Genomic DNA, 14,723 nt, shown 5'->3' on the forward strand with positions numbered 1-14,723 from the left:
GAGAATGGAAACAACTGGAAAACACACTTCAGGATATTACCCAGGAGAACTTCCCCAACGTAGCAAGACAGTCCAACATGAAAATTCAGGAAATACAGAGAACACCATTAAGATACTCCATGAGAAGACCAACCCCAAGACATAAAATCATCAGATTCTCCAAGGTCAAAATGAAGGAAAAACTGTTAAGGGAAGCCAGAGAGAAAGGCCAGGTCACTTACAAACAGAAGCTCATCAGACTAACAGCAAACATCACAGCAGAAACTCTTCAAGCCAGGAGATATTGGGGGCCAAAATTTAACATTCTTAAAGGATAGAATGTTCAACCCAGAATTTCATATCCAGCCAAACTAAACTTCTTAAGCAAAGGATAAATAAAATCTTTTCCAGACAAGCAAATGCTGAGGGATTTTGTTACCACCAGGCCTGCCCTGCAAGAGCTCCTGAAAAAAGCACTAAATATGGAAAGGAAAACCTGGTACCAGTCACTGGAAAAACACAGCAAAATATAAAGCCCAATGACATTATGAAGAAACTGATTCAACTAGTGAGCAAAATAACTAAACAGCAGCATGACAGGATAAAATTCACACATAATAATACTAACTTTAAGTTTAAATGGGCTAAACACCCCAATGAAAAGAAACAGACTGGCAAATTGGATAGTCAAGAACCACTGGTGTGCTGTATTCAGGAGACATATCTCACATGCAAAGACAAACATAGGCTCAAAATAAAGGGATGGAGGAAAGTTTACCAAGCAAATGTGCTTGTCATTTTCATTTATGTTTTCTATATGTCTCAATTCAATTTTGTCTTCTACTCTTTTTTACTGCTTTCTTCTGGATTAAGGCAATATTTTATTCTGTAACTTTTTATTTCTTTAATGGCTATTTTACTATGTTTTTTGAGGTAATGTCTTATCGTTCACTCTTTGGATTACCACATATACATCTCCAAAGGTTTGAATATGTCCCCTAAAGTTCATATTTTGGAAATGTAACTGTCATTTAACAGTATTAATGTATTAAGAGTTGGGACCTTTAAGAGTTAATTAGTTCATGAGGGCTGCACCCCCATAAATGGTTTAATCCTGTTATTGGGAAGTGGGTTAGTTATCATGAAAGTTGGCTCCTAATGAAACGATAAGTTTAGCCCCATTTATCTCTCTGTCTTGCATACTTACTTGACTTTTTTCCCCATTCTGCTATAGAATGATGACTCTCAGCAGATGCTGGCACCGAACTTTTAGACTTACTAGCCCCCATGTCTGTGAGCCAAATCAAGTTTTTAAAATAATTACCTAATCTTTGTTATTCCATTATAGCAACCATAAATGGAGTAAGACAACATCTTAATGTATCAGAATGTACATTAGATTTATATTAACTTAATTTCAGAAAGATATAAAAATGTTAATCTCATAATGCTTACGCATCTATTTTGTGTTGTTAGTATTGTGCATATGACATCCATAAATTTTTAAACCTTATATTGTAGTGTTACAATGATTACTTTATAAAATGTTATATTCATTAAAGAAGCTAAAAGAAGAAATGAAAGCAAAATTGTAGTTAGAGAGCTTATTATATTTACAATTTCTAGTTGTTTGTGGATTCCTTCTCATTGATTTCAAACCAAGAAAATTCCTTTAGTATTTGTATTAAGGCATTTTTACTACCAAATAATTCTTTTTGATTGACTTAGAATGCCATCTAATCTCACCTTGATTTTTAAAAGATGGGATTTCCTTGTAAAAGATTCTTGGTTAATAGTGTTTTGATTTGTTTTGTTTCGTTTTTCACTTTTTGAACATGTCATCCCATTGTCTTCTTGTCTTAATTATTTCTGATGAGAAATCAGCTCTTAATCTTATTGTTGTGCCCCTGTATGTAGTGAGTCATTTTATTTTTCTGCTTTCAATATTTTCTCCAGCATTTTTTTCTATATGTCTGAGTGTGGATCTCTATCCATTCCTTCTCTCCTCTCAACTGGTATTCTTACTGTATTTGTGTTAGTGCACATAAAGATGTGTCATGTTTGTCTGAGACTTGGTACATTTGTCTTCATTCTGTTTTCTTGTATTTATATTGAATAATCTGTTTTGTTTTATCACAATGTTCTCTACCTCTTTCTTCTGCTAGTTCTAATAAACTATTTAACCCCTCTGGTGAATGTCTTAGTTTGGTCGTTGTACATTTCAATTATAGAATTTGAGTTTGGTTCTTTTTTTAATTTTTATTTCTGTATTGATATTCTCCATTTGATGAGATATTGGCATTATATCTACCTTTACTTTTTAAATCATGATTTTCTGTTGTTTCTTGAACATATTTGGTGTCACTCCTTAGGAGACTCAGCCTTAAGCATGTGCACAGTCTCCCTTTAATTGCAGTCATTGATTAGGACTCTTTTTTACTTCATATTTCCTCTATATCTCTGTTAATATATCTGTCTCATTTTGTATGAAACCCAGTGGTGAGTCTTCATGAATTGCTCACTGGTTTCCTGATTTTTTCAACGATTCACTAGAATATAAATTACTTTATAGCCTAGACCAATTAACTTCAGGTAAGGGTATAGTTTTGTTTTTTTTTTTTTTTTCCTTTAAATAAGTTCAATGTCTAATGTTTGTATTGGCTTAACTAGGTTTTTTTTAAATTTTGAATATTAAATGCACAAGTAATTGCACATATTTATGAGGTAGAATGTAATATTTTGATATATGTGTATAAAATGTCAGAGGTACTTTTTGAAGCCAGTCTGTGAGATATGCTGCAACCCAAGAAAAGCTCCTCTTAGTTGGCTTTTCCACTTTTTCAGCTGGTAAACTATCTGACTCTTCCTTTAGAGAAGCTATCTTTGAGTGATCTTAGCCTTGAATTTCTTTGCACTCTTTAAATAAAGTTAATTCCTTTTGGGAGAGATTTTGAGCACTCTTTTCTATGGACTTTCTTTGCATCTGGGAAAAATTTTGAGCCACTACACAGGTCCTGGGTGTTGTTTTAGCTTCTAGTTTTCTTGACTTTTCTCTTCTAGTATGTAATCTCTGTCCTACAGGTACCCATATGTACAGCACAGCACTATTCACAATTACAAAGATATGAAATTAACCCATGTGCCCATCAGTGGTGGATTGTATAAAGAAATTGTGGTACATATATACCGTGGAATACTATGCAGCCATAAACAATGAAATCATGTCTTTTGCAGCAACATGTATGCAGTTGTAAATTATTATTCTGAACACATTAATGCAGAAATAGAAAACCAAACACTGCATGTTCTCACTTGTAAGTGGTACCTAAATATTGGGTAAACATGGTTATAAAAATGGGAACAATAGACACTGGGGAATACAAGTAGGGGAGGGAACATGGGGAAAGGTTGAAAAAAATCTGTCTGTTGGATACTGTGCTCACTACCTGGATGACGGATTTATTTGTAGTCTAAACCTCAGCATCATTCAATATACCTTTGTAATAACTCTGCATGTGTATACCCTGATTCTAAAACAAAATTGAGAAAAAAGAGAAAAGAAGCAAATACACATTCTTCATCATTTGTAGGATAAGGATATTAATAGTAGGCATCTCATGGAGTTGTTATGAGGATTTTTTTGTGGTAACTCATTAAAAGTTCTCATCACAGTGTGTGACTCTTAATAAATGTTCTACATCTGCAATTTAAAATATGGACTTTCTTGATGAATTTCACTAGATTTATGATATTCTATCAGAACCTAATCAGAGGAGTAAAAATCATTTAAATGAATTGTTATTTAGAACAGGTTTGACAATTCAGGCAAAATATATTAATGTATGAATTTCTATTGTACAACAGCTGGCTAACATTTTATTAAGGTCATATTAAAATGTGGTGGATGTTGAAATTATAGTTAAAGATCAACTGGATTAATTTTTTACAAAGATTGTATGGGCTAATTTGAAATACTATTGTAAAAAATAAAAATGTTCTAGCTTAAGCACTTGAGTCATTATGATAAAATGTGTGAATTTAGGTCCTTGTTGCAAAGGCAAAATCTCTATTCCAATATACTTAAAAATTAATTTTTATGAAATAAAAAAATTCTTTTGAAATTAATTAACTGAAAAAAATAGGTTATTTGGTTTGAAGAGATAATTATGCTTGATAAGAGAAGTGAGAAGTATAGTAATGACCAGAATTAATGATATGATGGAATTTCAATATTCAGTGATATCACATTATTTTCCCTGTTACCCAAAAGCAAAGTATTTTATTGTTTCAGTGAAATCTAAAAGTAATGATCTAAGATCACGGCTGCATAGTGTACATTAAAATATAGAATTATAAATTTTCGTGCTAGTTAATATTTCACAGAACCAAAGAAGGCAATTTTGATTTAAAAATCATACCTAGTGTTGGCCTCTGAAATATCCAGCTAATAGATCTACATGGATCATGTTAGTATAATTATTACCACTTTTTTCTTTATTCCATACTGAGTAAACAGGGGTTTTTTTGCCCGATAATTAAAGAACAGTAGAAATTGGTCTCACAGTTCAGACTTTGTAGTACTACTGCTTTTCTCACCATGCAGTAAAGCACATTTATTCGAAGCTGCCACATTTATGGGTTTGATTACACTATCCACTATATACTATACTTCACAGATTAAGTAGTTATTTATAATCAATCTCTATGGAGAAAAAAAAATAAGGATGTTACAGTGAGAATGAACCTATGATCTATAATTAATCATAGTTAGAAATATTTACACTAAAGATGTGAGAGGTGAAATTGCTTTGGTGAAGGTTTGCGGTGCCCCAAATGACCAATTCTTTAAAATTTTTGAGTTATGGCTGATTATTAATATATGTTCTACTGTTTGACTTTATCAGCTAAGCAGCCAGAGGACTCAGCTTTACCTTAATGCTTATAATACATAAGGCTTTGCTATTATAGCCAAGACAATCCATTGAACAACTTAGTACATTTATAATTTCAAGATTTATGACTTATCTCACTCTAGTGCACATGGTAACAATTCCATGTCTTCAAAATCACTATTGGAAACTTTCAGTATTGCTACTTCTAAGAAAGTTGATAACCCTCATCTTACTTCATTTGTTATCTTAGTCTCCTTTTCACCACTTGACCACATCATTTATACTAAAGGTACGTTACTGGATAATCATTCCGTATTTGTTCGCATGGTTCCCTTTCAATTGTATTGTAATCTTTTTCTAGTTACAGGTTTCCCTCAGACACACATAATCACATAAGGACATATGATATTAATTTCATAAATATCTGTGAAGGATTAATTGTAGGGTTGAACTAATTACTGTAATATACAACTCTAACATTCTTTGACTTACTGAAATAAGCTCATAGATGTCACAAAATATTCTATCTTCTCAAATCACCTAATAAAAATGAATAAATGGCTGACATTCTAGTGGACTATTAAATATTTAAAAATGGACAAAAGATGACTTTATTCCATATTCTAAAAATTCTGAGTGATGGTATGGCCTACTCTCTTCAAAAAATGATAAAAGAAAGAATTTTGTATTTCTTTTTTTAATGCCATGAAAGTGAAATATTGCCTTCAAAGTGTAGTCAAAATTTTAACATATTCATTTTGTGGAAAGAAAGGATTACCATTGTAGAATGACCTACATGCTTAGAAATACTCACAATAAAAAATTCTCAGTGAGACGTTGAATTTTTGTTTTATATCCACATTATTCTAGCTAATTCTTCTGAGCAATTATACAAAAAAATTGCAGAAATCAAATATAATACAGAACTATTCTGTATTATCACTTAGGCTGTTAAGTCTAATATGCGTTAGATATTTTCAAGAGTTTACTTTACGGCTGAGCCTTGTATGGCTAATGAGGGAGTGTTTTTACTGTAGTACTCTTCTATTAATGAATCATATTAGCTTAAACACACTTATATTCATTAAAGGTTTTTAAAAGTAATTAGCAATTAGTAGCTCAATAACCCCACAGCATATTCTCTTCATATATTTAAATGATAGAATTGCTTACATTTTTAAACATTCAGTCATTCCTATATTTTGAATGAAAAAAATCATGTCTTATATTCTCAATTAAAATTGTCTTAGATTTGGAATTTAAGACAAATAGAAAATTGAAAATTTCAAGTAATAGCAAGTCCTTTTATTACAGAAACAAGAACAATATGCATAAATACATGTATTTGGTTAAATAGATACTTTTCTCTATAAATGACTCAAATATATTTTATTGTGTAATCTGTAAATTTTTGGATCAGTCAGTAATACCAATTAAATATTGTTGACTGACTTGTGTCACCCAAATTTATATGTTAAAGTCTCAACTCCCAAAACCTCAGAATGCGACTAGATTTGAATGTAGGACCTTTTAAGAAGTAATTAAGGTTAAATGATAGGGGGACTTTAATTTAATCTGATGAGTGTATTTACAAGTATAGGAATTTCTACACATAAAGAGACGTGAATGATGCATGTGAAAGGAGGAAAGACCATGTGATGTGATGAATGAGTGAGAAGGCAGACATCTGAAAAGCCAAAGAGAGGCCATAGAAAAAACAAACCTGCTGAGACCTGGATCTTGGACTTCTATACTCCAGAACTGTAAAAAAATAAATTTCTGTTTACCTAAGCCACTTTATCTATTGTGTTTTATTATGGTAGCCCTAGAAAACTAATACAGCAATCTATGAGAAAAAAGTACAGTACTTAGTAAAAGAGCTATTGTTGAGTGGGATATGACTTATATAAATAGTTGATAAATTAATAAATAGTAAAAAGAAACAAGGTGATAACAGGAGATTGATCAATAGTCTAGAGGAGAGTTAAATCACCAAGAGGCAGACTACACTAGGAAGATTTAAGTGCACATTCTCCTACACACAGAGTTTGCAACAATATACAGTCCAGCATACTTTTGTGAAAACTCGAGATCATTGGGAAAGTTACGGCACCTTGACCAAGGTGAAATTTTAAAAAATATCCAGCAAAAGTGGTAGGAATACTCATGGCATTTTGTGTGCTTACCCATGCCCCTTTCTTTATTTCTCTTACGTTTAATAATCAGGAGTAAACCTCTCACACTAGAGATTCTCCTCAGGAAAAATCAAAAGAATGGACTATGTATCTAACATTGTAGTTAATAGAAGGTCTACCTGAAGGACTAATATCTGTCTTATCCAACTTGAGATGTCCTAGGATTTCTAACTAGGCTTATCAGTAAAGGTCTTTCCCTGTACAAATCATGTCTCAAAAACAAAACAAACAAGCAAGCATACAAAAACAAGTCAAAATGCATACAAAGAAACAGGAAAACATGGTCCACTGTAAGAATTAGTATAAAACATCAGTAACTGGCCCTACAGATCTATGAGCTATCTGAGGAAAAATTTAAAATAAGTTAAGATGCTTAATGAGCTAACAAAAGACACAGATACACAAATAAAATTTGAAAAAAAAAAAAAAAAACTGGACTGAAAAATTTGCTAGAGTGGTTCCACAGCATACTTGATTAGTTCAAATTGAGCAAACTTTTCACTTGACGTATGCCAAAACTGTTGAACCAAGATCAGTTGCAGACAAGAGCAGAGCTTTGAACAAACATTTTAACCAAGTGGAATCAAGATCCTGAAACATTTCTTGGAAGAATTATTACAGAAGGTGAAACATGGCATAACCCGTATGATCCTGAAGACAAAGCACAATGAAAGCAATGGCTACCAAGTTTTGGAAATGATCCAGTCAAAGCCAAAAATGGAGTAGTCAAGAGCAATAATCATGATAAGTGTTTTTTGGGATGGTCAAGGCATTTTGCTTGTGAACTTTCAGGAGGGCCAAACAACAATAATGTCTGCTTATTATGAAAGTGTTTTAAGAAAGTTAGCCAAAGCATTGGCAGAAAAACACCCAGGAGAGCTTCAAAGAGAGTACTTCTCCACCATGACAATGCTCTTTTTCATTTATCTTAGCAAACGAGTAATTTTGTAAAAGTTCCAATGGGAAATCATTAGATATCCATTTTACAGTTCTGATTTGGCTCCTTCTGACTTCTTTTTGTTTCCTAACCTTAAAAAACCTATAAAGGGCACCTATTTTTCATCTGTTAATATTGTAAAAAAGACTGCACCGATATGGTTAAATTCTCAAGACCTTTAGTTCTTTAGAGATGGACTAAATGGCTGATATCATTGCTTACAAAAGTGTCTTGAACTTGGAGCTTATGTTTGTAAATAAATGTTATAGTTTTTGTTTTTATCTTTTAATTCCACTTTCATAAACTTGTCAAAGTCCCCTCATAGAACAATTATAAATATATATTAACCAACATCAGAACACAATAATATATAAAACCTTGATATAACTGAAGGGAGAAATATACAACAACACAGTAATAATGGAAAAATTCAATATCCCACTTTTAATAATGGATAGAACAACCAGAGACAAGATAAATAAGGAAATAGATGAGCAAAAGCAATAGACCATTAGAATCTAATAAACATACAGACTCCAACCACAGAATATACATTATCTTGAAGAACACAAGGAATATTCTCCAGAATAGATCACATGTTAGGCCACAAAATAAGTCTCAATACATTTTTAAAATATTGAAGTTATACAAGTTATATTTTCCAATAACAATGGAATGAAACTAGAAATCAACAGCAAAAGGCAGACTGGAAAATCCACATATATATTTGGAAAGTAAACAATGCACTCTTCAACCACTAATACATCAAATAAAAGGATACAAAATAAATTAGAAAATGTAATAAGACTAATGAAAACTTAAACACAACATACCAAAGTTTATGGAAAAATGTAAAAGCGGTCACAAAAGTGAAGTTTATATTGTTTATATCCATATAAAGATGCATAATTTTAAAAAGAAGAAAGATCTGAAATTAACAACTTAACTTCACACCTCAAGGAACTAAACAGAGGACAAATGAAACCTAAAGTTAGCAGAAGGAAAGACATAATAAAGATTAGAACAGAGATAAGTAAAATAGAGAAAAGAAAAAACTGGAAAAAAATCAATGAAGCAGTCAGTTTTTTGAAAATATCAACAAAAATGACAAACTCTTAGCTAGATTAAGAAAAGAGAGAAGATTCAAATAACTAAAATAAGAAATGAAATCAATGACATTATAAATGATTATAAACAATTGTATGCCAACAAATTGGGTAACTTAGAAAAAATGGATAAATTATTTGAAACCCACAACCCACTAAGAGGCAATCATGAAGAATACAAAATGAACAGATGGGTAACTAGTAAGGAGATTATCTCAGTAATCAAAAGCTACTTTACAAAACAAAGCTCTGGGATACCAGATGGCTTCACTGAAAAATTCTACCATAGATTTAAAGAAGAATTGATACCTATTCTCCTAAAATGCATTAAAAAATTTGAAGAGTACAGAGCATTTCTAAGGTTGTTCCATGAGGTCTGAATTACCCTAATACCAAATCTAGACAAAAACATCGTAAGAAAAGAAAACTACAGGCCAATACCCCAATGAATATTTATGCAAAATTCCTCAACAAAATACTACCAAACCTTAGCACATTAAGAGGATTATACATCATAACTAAGTGGTATGTATTCTCAAAGTTTGTAATGGTGCACCATACAAAAATAAATCAATGTAATACACCATCTAGCCAAATGTAGAACAGAATCCACATTGTCATCTCAGTTGATGCAGAAACACCATTTGAGAAGGGTTAACACCCTTCATGATAAAAACACTCATCAAATTGGGAATAGAAAGACACAATCTCTATGAAATTAAGGGTATAATGAAAATCCCACAAGTAACATTATATTTAATGATTAATGACTGAAAGCTTTTCTACAGGATTAGAAACAAGACAAGAATGCATGCTCTTGCCACTTTTATTCAGCATAGTATTAATAGTTTTAGTCAGAGAAATTAGGCATACATAGAAATAAAAGAAATCAGAATTGAAAAGAAGAAGAAGTAAAATTATCTCTGTCCACTGGTCCCATGTTCTTATATGTAGAAACCCCTAGAAATTTCACACACACACACACACGCGCGCACACACACACACACACAGCTTTTAGAACTACTAAACAAATTCTACAAAGTTGCAAGATCTAAAGTCAACATGAAAGAATTCTGGTTTTGAAGGTACTTTTAGGCATTAATTTCCAGTTTTATTCCTCTGTGATCTGAGAGACTGTTTGATATAATTTCAACTTTCTTAAGAGTATTGAGTGTTAAGTGCATATATATTTAGGATGGTGATATTTTCTTGTTAGACAAGACCTTTTATCATTATATTATGCCCCTCTCTGGCTTTTTAAACTGCTGTTGCTTTAAAGTTTGTTTTGTGTGCTATAAGAGTAGCTACTCTTGCTCTCTTTTGGTGTTCATTTGCATAGAATGTCTTTTTCCACCCCTTTACCTTAAGTTTATGTGAGTCCTTATGTGTTTGGTGTGTTTCTTGAAGACCACAGAGAGTTGGCTGGTGAATTCTTATCCATTCTCCAATTCTGCATCTTTTGAGGGGAGTATTTAGGCCATTTACATTCAATGTTAGTATTGAGATGAGAGGTACCATTACGTTCATCATGCTATTTGTTGACTGTATACCTTTTTTTTTTAATTTGTATTTTTGTTTTATAGGTCATGTGAGATTTATGCTTTAAGGAGGTTCTGTTTTCATATGTTTCCAGGATTTGTTTCAAGATTTAGAGTTCCTTTTAGCAGTTATTGTAGTGCTGACTTGGTAGTGGCAAATTCTCTCAGCATTTGTTTGTCTGAAAAAGACTGTATCTTTCCTTCAATTATGAAACTTGGTTTACTGGATACAGAATTCTTGGCTGATAATTGTTTTGTGTGAGAAGGCCGTAGGGGCCCCGATCCCTTCTAGCTTGTAGGGTTTCTGCTGAGAAATTTGCTGTTAATCTGATAGGTTTTCATTTATAGGTTACCTGGCGTTTTTGTCTCACAGTTCTTAATATTCTTAGCTTCATCTTAACTTTAGATAACCTGATGACAGTGTGCCTAGGCGATGCTCTTTTTGTGATGAATTTCCCAGGCGTTCTTTGAACTTCTTGTGTTTGGATGTCTATGTCTCTAGCAAGGCTGGAGAAGTTTTCCTCGATTATTCCCCAAAATATATTTTCCAAACTTTTAGATTTCTCTTCTTCCTCAGGAATACCGATTATTCTTAGGTTTGGTAGTTTAACATAATCCCAGACTTCTTGGAGGCTTTGTTCATATTTTCTTATTCTTTTTTTCTTTGTTGGGTTGGGTTAATTTAAAAACGTGATCTTTGAGCTCTGAAGTTCTTTCTTCTGCTTGTTCAATTCCATTGCTGAGACTTTCAAGAGTATTTTGCATTTCTGTAAGTGTGTCCATTGTTTCCCGAAGCTTTGATTTTTTTTTTATTTATGCTATCTATTTCATTGAATATTTGTCCCTTCTTTTCTTGTATAATTTTTTGGATTTCCTTACATTGGGCTTCACTTTCCTCTGGTGCCTCCCTGATTAGCTTTAAAACTAACCTTTTGAATTCTTTTTCAGTTAAGTCAGGGATTTCTTCTTGGTTTGGATCCATTGCTGGTGAACTATTGTGATCTTTTTGGGTGTGTTAAATAACTTTGTTTTTTCTTTTCTACATAAACAATAAATCATCAGAAAAATTAAGAAAACAATTGCATTTAAAATAGCATGTGAAATAAATGATAAAATAGTAGGAGGTGAATGACACACTCTCAAAACCAGAAATCATTTTTGAAAATAATAAAGACACAAATAAATGGAACTACTCCCATCAGTTTGTTATAAGGGAGTCACTATCCATGTGGCCATAGCTATGAGTTAAAGAAAGGTGCTGGTATACCAGTGGTCTAATATTTGTGGTACAATATTATGCAGTTTATTTGTGCCCTCTAGCCTTTCTCATGTATAATTCTGGATGTACCAATTTAGTCTTACAATTGATTGCTAGTGGATCCTCTTGACCTTAGGACTTGAAGAATTCAAAAGAAGTGAGATCCTGTTGAGCAGTTCTGGCAGCATGGTCAATTAATGCTTCATGATCAAGTATTCTGTTTCTAATAAAGCCTGACTCCATTCCAGAAGCAGTTTTTTGAGTGGTGCATAATCTCCACTAGTGATGGCATGGGTCTTGCTACAGAACTGTAAATGTTTTCCATTATTATTTTACAATTAGAGTTTTCCACAAACTCTACATGTCATGCTTTCCTACCACAGATATCTCAGTGGCATCTATTGGGTCGTATGAAACATGTGGCAGAACATCTTGTACTGTAGCCATGGACTTAATGTAGAATTTTTTCCAATCTTGTTTCACTTAAAGTTTTCAGTTTTGTATGTTACTTGGTAAATGGCTTAGTTCAGTATCCAGATGTGTGAAGTATCCTGCCTCTAGAACCAAAAGAGGACTGCCATGTATCGTCTTTCTTATGGTTGCCAGATGCAATAATTTGTTTCGTACTTTGGAGAAGATCCGCTGGCATGCCCAGATCAGTGACTATCTAAAAACTTCACTGATGCTTTAGCCCCTCAATCTGTTGATGTTTATTTCCCAGGAGCTTATGTGTCTTACGGTCTACAACACAGATGCCACTTCTTGTACATTTGTTTTGATTAACACGACTTATCAATATAATAAATATAGTAACTAAATGTAATTTACTGAAAAATGTGCAGACAGTGTAGACCCCTTATTACAATAGTATGACAAAGGTGAGAGACGCAACATAGTCCTGTGACACACCCATAAATAAATGCTGTTTTCTGTTCCATGTGAATGAAAATTGCTTCTAATAATCATTAATAATAGAGATGGAAAAGACTACATTATCCAAATGAGTGTCTGCATACCACATATGTGAGAACGTATTAATCCGCTAAAAATATATATACCAGAAACATTCATTGCATTTGAGATTACTACTTGGTTTGGTTTGTGGTAGTCCACTGCCATCCTCTGAAACCAATTTATTTTTGTATAGTCTACACTGTCAAATTAAATAGGTATATGTTGGGTATCACTATTTTCATATTTTTCTATCTTGAGCCATGGCATTAATCATCACCATTCTACTCCACTAAGACATATATGTGTATGACATATATATGTATGAGATATATATATATATATATCCAGCAAATACAGTATGTGTGTGTGTGTATATATATATCCAGCAAATACAGTGTGTGTGTGTGTGTGTGTGTGTGTGTGTGTATTTTATTTGCTGAAATGAGGGGTCTATTTCAGAGGCTATGTCTTGACTTTCCTCACAGAGTTAACTTTTACCCCATTGACCAAGTAACTCATGTAAGGCTTCTTTTAATTTCCAGGAATATCCATTCCAATATACATTTGGGGTCTGATTATTGATGAATTAATGGTTCTGTGGAATAAATGGGCTCTTATGAGCTAGACCTGGCACCATATTTTATGTATATCCTCTCTAAAAGAGAAGCCATGCTGACTCTTTAGGTCCCTAGGTATCAATTTTTATTCAGCTATTACGTCTCTGTCTCAGAAACGTCTGGTATTTCCTGTGCCCCAGGGTTAAATTATTCAAGAAAATAACTATAAGTTCATTTGTGAAAGTACTAGGGGAATATTACTATATACACTTGTGGGGGAGACTTTATAAGAAGACTTCTTGTTTTTGAATTCATTAATCTGGGTCTAAAAACAGGAAATTGAGCAATGAATTGAAACTTTGAGGGGGGAGCTAAAATCAGCCTCCTGATCACTATTCCTTGATATATCCAGACTGTACAGATTTAGCAATACCTTGTTAGCTGCCTACTAACTTGTCTCTGGGGACTCTATTTTTTATTAAGTAACCTCATGGCTCTTTTTGGATCAGGCTGTTCTGGCTGTGACTATTAACTTGCTACTTGCTACTCATTATACTAATTGCACCTATTTTGCTTATTACATGTAAATACCATCACCTAGACTTTAGTATTTCAGGAACCTATCATTGTCATTGACATCAGAGAGCTCCATACTATAAAGTGAACCTCATATTATCACCCCATGGCCTACAGAGGACAACCGAGACATTATCAACAATGCTGGTAAATCTCACCGTTCTATTAATTATTATGATAAATAGAGCCTTCCCAGAGAACGTAATTGGTTGGTAAATTTTCCATCCTTATGTAGTATATGCACACGCAGGTCCACTTTTCTAAAGCTGTTGATTCCTTCTTCTACTGTCTGACATGGAAATTCATTCATTTCTGCATTACACAGTATGGACCATGGAAACTTGGAAACTCCAACTTTCCAAAAGCCATCCTAGAAGTCCATTAACCACTACCTCCCAGGGTTATTGTCAAGCTGCTAAAACCTGCATTAGCAGGTTCACCTCTTTCCTGGACAAATGATATTGTGACTGGACTATGGTTATTGGTCCGGTGACCTGCAACAGTGATATAGATAAGTCCTGAAAGGACTTCTGTAATCTTCCAATGCAGAGATCTTGGCATTGTCTTAATGGAAGAGGAGTGCTAGGCTTTAACATGGAGCAATGGACCACTTCTGCAAAATCAGAGGTTGCAGTGCACTCTGGGGATTCCAAAGTTTTAAGTGTATTTCCTTGGATATCTCCATCCTATATCTCAGGATTTTGCTTCTTTGTAAACATGGCCTTGACCTT

This window comes from Chlorocebus sabaeus, chromosome X, assembly GCF_047675955.1.
Source record: "Chlorocebus sabaeus isolate Y175 chromosome X, mChlSab1.0.hap1, whole genome shotgun sequence".
NCBI classification, from domain to species: Eukaryota; Metazoa; Chordata; class Mammalia; order Primates; family Cercopithecidae; genus Chlorocebus; species Chlorocebus sabaeus.